Here is a 6,000-nt window from a genome sequence, read left to right on the forward strand (position 1 = left end):
TTTTGAGCTAAAAGTAGTGTCTGTGTCTGACCGAATCTTGACAAATTCCCACTTCATATTTCTCTTACTCTAAGAAGAATCCAGCTCATTTCTCTCCAACTCGGGTAAAAACCAAATTCGTCTATTTCAGACTCTAATATACCACTTGTGAGTTAAGATTTGTGTCTGTGTCTGACTGAAATTTAATAAATTCGATCTTCATAGGTCTCATAGTCTTTCATAGATGAAAATCCGTTTAATCTTTCTCAGACTTTGGTAAAAACTTAATTCACCTATTTTAGACTTTAGTTTATCGCAGGTGAACTGGTAGTAGTGCCTGTATTTGATAGAGTCTTAATAATTTCCCTCTTGATATGTTTCCAATTCTAAAATGTATCCGATTCATCTCTCTCAAACTTTGATAAAAACCTGATACATCTAATTCAGAATCTAGTATACAACTTGTAAGCTGATACTAGTGTCTGTGTTGGACTAAATCTTGATAAATTCTCACTTTATATATCTCGAACTCTAAATATAACAGAATTTTCTCTCTTAGACCTTGGTAAAAACCTAATCCACTTATTTCAAACTCAGGTAAATCTCTTTGAGGTGATAGTAGTGTCTCTGTTTGACTGAATCTTGATAAAATATCACTTCATATGTTTCTAACTTGAAAAAGAATCCGATTTATCTCTCTCATACTTTGGTAAAAATCGAACTCATCTTTTTCATACTCTAGTATACGACTTGTGAGCTGATTGTAGTGTCTGTGTCTGACTGAATCTGGATAAATTCTCACTTCATATGTCTTTAACTCTTAAAAGAATCCATTTCATCTCTCTCAGACCTTTATAAAAACCTAATAGACTTAATACACACTTTAGTATACCACAATCGCGCTGATAGTAGTGTCATTGTTTGACTGAATCCGAAAATTCCCACTTTGTATATCTCTAACTCCAAAAAGAATCTGCTTAATCTTTCTCAGACTTTGGTAAAAAGCTAATTAACTTATTTCAGACTGTAGCATATCACTTGTTAGCTGGTAATAGAATCATTGTTTGACTGAATCTTCATAATTTCACACATCATGTGTATCTAACTATAAACGGAATTCGATTAGCCTGTCTCCGACTTTGGTAAAAACCTAATTTGCCAGCTTCAGACTCCGGTACACCACATGTGAGCTGGTATTAGTGTCTGTGTTTGACTGAATCTGGATAAATTCCCACTTCATATTTCTCTGATTCTAAAAGAATTTGATTAATTAATGTCAGACTCTCGTAAAAACCAAATTCATCTAATTCACACTCAAGTAAATCACTGGTGAGTTGTAGTGTCTGTATCTTACTGATGTTTGACTGAGTCTTAATAATTATCCACTTCAAATGTGCCTAGCTCTACAAGGAATCCGATTCATTTCTCTCAGACATGTGTAAAAACCGAATTCATCTATTTCAGACTCTAGTATATCATTTGTGAGCTGATAGTAGTGTCTTTGTTTGACTGAATTTTTATGTTTAATTCCCACGTTTTATGTCTCCAACTCTAAAAAAGGTTTCGATTCATCTCCCTCCATTTTTGGTAAAAACCAAATTCCTCTATTTCATACTCTAGTATACCACTTGTGAGTTGATAGTAGTGTCTTTGTCTGTCTGAATCTTGACAGATACGCAGTTTATATGTCTCTAGCTCAAAAATGGATCCAATTCTTCTAGGCTTTGGTAAGAGCCTGATTAACACTCTTAGAATTTGGTAAAAACTCTAAAATTAGTTAGAGACGGAAGAATCCAATTCATCTCTCTCAGACTTTCGTAAAAGCCTAATTCACCTATTTCAGACTTTAGTATACTACTTTCGAGTGTGTCTGAACGGGTGTTTGTTCGTCTGTGTGTATTTTGGGAAAAGATCAGCTCATCCCTCTCAGACTTTGGTAAGCCCCCTGTTGGCCTACCTCCGATGCACCCACTAGTAGTATCTATGTCTCTGAAAATTCCTTTTCTTGCATCTTCGACTTTTTGATAAACGTTCGACTTTCCAGCGTACGATAAAAATAATGGAAACATAACAAAGTAATGCATAATTTCTTTGTATTGAAATAGCGACATGCAGAATAGTATCATAAAAATAAAAAATTGAATACAAAATTATTTTTCTAATAGGAAAAATCACAATTAACATATCTATATCATCTTCATTTTGTATTTCATAAATATCACAAGTGAACTTTTTTTTGTTTCAAGCTAATTCTACGTCATTTTAAGATATAAAAAAAGTTGAAAAAATTCCTAAGTAAAAGAAAATAAAAAATTTAAAGTAAAAAATTAAAGTAGAAAAATAATCTAAAAAGCTTTAAAATTCAAAAAATACGGATAGATAAGGGGGCAAAAAATTGAGGGAGGGGAGTTGGGCCCCGTGCAGGTTGAGCAAGGATGACCATAAGTTCCTTCTAAAGGAAGTGTTGATATAAGCACTCATTCCGAGGAATGTGACGATACAAGTGGTTGCACTATGTATATGGTATAGATGCTGTTAAGTAAAGTTCAAATCTATATAATAAATTCTATTAGTCCTATTTTAAATCAAATGAAATGATTTACTTTATCTTGTTAATCATGTTTAAACAGGAATATGTAGGTCATTCACCGGATCTAGTTACTAGCTAAGCCGGTTATGCAAATTATGTACTTGTCGGATACCTGTCTGGATATGCTGCTGTGTAAGTAGGTCAATGCTCTAGTTTAGTATGGGCAACCTTCGGTGCCCAAATAAAGATGTCCTCATGGAACCTGGAACCCCTACACTACTAACGATCAGAAATAAAAAAAATCAGCTGAAAGTAAGGAGCAACACTAAAACTTAATACCGAACAGAAATAAGTCTGTACATCAACACCTCACCTTTTGCGCTACAGTTTGTCCTTTCTTCCATATTCTTTAAAAACTACTCTTGAAACATAAGAGCCGTTTAAATGGAATAATAAGCCATTTTAAACCATAAAAAAACTCTACCTTTGTGAAATAATTTCTGCTTAAGTTAAGCCTTAATGTTGCTCTCTTCTTTAAGCTTAAAAGGACCTTCTTTTTCTTTTATTTTAATTACAACAAGGAACAGATTGTCAAAAATTTTTTTTCTCTTAAATGTGACCTATAAAAAAAAGTGTGAAGAAGAAAAAAACGACGACCAGCAAATGCAATAAATTCTTTGACTGTCATCATATTCTACTCTCCTTCTCATCCATATACTCATCCACCAAAATAGTATTAAAAAATGCTACTAAAAATTGCTGATAGTATAAAGAGTTCACTAATACTATCAGGAACAGTGTTTGAAAGAGAATCAGAGGTTTAGTGACCCTTTTCAAAATAACTAAACCTATTGAGTTTTTATACAGTAAAAGTAAAACAAAAGAAACAGTGCTATTAAATAATAAAATATTTATTAAAACCCAAAATTATTATTAAATACAAGTGTATGGATAGCCATCCAATAAGTCCTCCTTGTAGACTTTTTTCTTTTTTTTGAGACTTTTTTCAGCTCAGAATACTCTCATAAAATTTAAAAAGCCCCATTTGGGCCCTAATAAGAGATTTTAGGGCTCTTAGCTTTACCGCTCGCCTACTTGTTAGATTTGAAAGATTCTGTAAAGATAAGTCTATAAATCAGTCAAGACCGAAACTAAACTTTTTTGCTGGGCTTGCCTAATTGTGGCTACTTTTTTTGAAGATTATTTTTCAGTTGAGACTCATTGACAGTGAGATTTTACTAATATCGAGATTTAGCTAGTGCAAATTTCGGGAGTCAGTTGAAACGAAACCCAACCACAACATAGATTTAGCTAGCAACCAAAACTGAATCAAGCCACAACTGAAGTTCATTCGATTTGATGTTAGTTTTGGCTGAGCCAATCAGAAATTTGCATGGGTTTTTTCTGATTGACTACTAAACTTTGTCCAGATAGAGAAAAAAGTAAAAGCAAGTAAATGGAAAAGTGGAATAAAAGAGATGTCGATTGTTGGGAGGAGCTAGTGCAGCTTGTTAGAGCTCAAGGCCATCCTTAGGACCAGAGAAACAAAGACTCAATGAGATTTGAGGTGAAAACAGATACTTGAGATAATTACCGTTTTAGTCCATTTCATGGTTTAAAATATTCGTTGCAAATAAAAAAAAATCCAATCACTAAAATCAGCTATTGTCATGAATCGGAACAGGCTTTCAACGTTTTTTTGACTGTTTTCAATGGGTAATTGTGAGACTTTAACGATATCTATGGGTAAGATTTGTTGCGCCAATCCTAAATAAATCGTTTAATGGCAAAGATAATAATGCCAATGAAAATATCAATTTTACGTGAGATTAGTAAAACCTCACTGTGAGTGGGTCTTAAATGAGGTTGCTCAAAATCTTCCAAGGTGCTTTTACTTTCAGTTTCCAACGGTAATTGTTGGTAAGATTTGTTGACTATTTTCAACGATAATTATGAGATTTTAAGAATATCTATAGGTGAGATTTGTTGCACCAATCTCAGATAATGACAAAGATAATAGGTCCAAGAAAGTGTCGAAGAGTCCTACTATTTTAGATACTTATATGTATGTTAAAACACGAAAAATCAATATCATGATGGTCGCATTCTTAGCCCATTTGAGACTATTCCTTGGTAAAACCTAATTTTGGGCCTTATTTATGATTCATTTTATTCACCTATCAAAATGTTTTATATTTGTTCAACGAATTATTTGTTTCTGTCATAAAAACGTCAATCATTAGTTGTGCCCACCTCTTGAAAAGCTGTCGCCTTCATAAAATTAACATTTTTCTCACTGACAAATACAGGAGGGCTGCAGGACCCCTTCAAGATTTTTTGGCACCCTCATTCCGTGTTTTTTCTGTTTTCATCTTTTTTATAAATCAATTCGTCATTTTGTTAGTTTTTGGTGCCCTTGTCACATTACCGTCCCAGATTTTGCTCTTAATATGCCTTTGTGTCTTGTTCCTTCTTATTCAAGAATGCTGCCAGTGTTGCCTGTGAGTAACATTTTAGTCAAAGATCTTTGGAGTCAAAGAGTTCCTTTAGGAAAAGGAACTTGTTCCGAAGGTTTTTTTTACATAATTTGAAGGCTTTTTACTTGCATTACCTTAGAAACAAATAGATAGCGTGTTTAAGTCGTGATGTCTGCAAATTTTTTTCTTTAACTTTCAGGTTGATGGTATGCCGATGTCTCTCAACCCAATATTTAGCAATTTTTTACCACGGGAGCAAAACTTAGCCGAAAAGAACTTAAAGCTAAAAACAATAAGTTCCTTAATCTATGGCAAGTTGAGCAACAGTGATATTTTGCTGAAACAAAAGCCAAAGAGACATTCTGAAATTATTAACTCCCTTCTTGCATTACCAAGGAGAATGAAAGCGGTTGGATAGTGGCTGTTATATGTTATATTATGATGTTGAATCTATATCGAAAATAAAATATTACAATCATGCTTAATCTCATCTTATGCCACGGATTAGACTAGTCGTTTGCTGAATCAGTCTTAGTATTAGCCTACTGGTGACTAAAGACGAGCTCCTATCTAGAGTTTCGAGCTCCTATCTACAAAAATGTGGAATTTTGTATTTTTTGCCAGAAGACAAATCACGGGTGCGTGTTTATTTGTTTGTTTTTTTTTCTTTTTTTCTTTTCCCCAGGGGTCATCGTATCGACCAAGTGGTCCTAGAATGTCGCAAGAGGGATCATTCTAATGGAAATGAAAAGTTCTAGTGCCCTTTTTAAGTGACCAAAAAAATTGGAGGACATCTAGGCCCCCTCCCACGCTCATTTTTTTCAAAAGTCAACGAATCAAAATTTTGAGATAGCCATTTTGTTCAGCATAGTCGAAAACCATCTATGTCTTTGGGGATGACTTACTCCCCCACAGTCTACCCATAAACCATTTTTTTGGTTTAGGGGGTAGGGTTGAGGGAAGGGGGCTACGTGGGAGGATCTTTCCTTGGAGAAATATGTCATGGGGGAAGAA

General features: G+C 34.0%; 1 long non-coding RNA gene across 1 annotated transcript in view; it reads left to right on the forward strand.

The window, feature by feature from the left end:
* LOC136026984 (uncharacterized) overlaps nucleotides 1-5,471 on the forward strand; it is a 42,660-nt gene extending 37,189 nt beyond the window's left edge. Inside the window, exon 2 of the long non-coding RNA XR_010617466.1 lies at nucleotides 5,186-5,471. This is a non-coding gene — a long non-coding RNA (uncharacterized LOC136026984). The remainder of the gene's footprint in view (nucleotides 1-5,185) is intronic.
* The last annotated feature ends 529 nt before the right edge of the window (nucleotides 5,472-6,000 follow it).

This window comes from Artemia franciscana, chromosome 5, assembly GCF_032884065.1.
Source record: "Artemia franciscana chromosome 5, ASM3288406v1, whole genome shotgun sequence".
NCBI classification, from domain to species: Eukaryota; Metazoa; Arthropoda; class Branchiopoda; order Anostraca; family Artemiidae; genus Artemia; species Artemia franciscana.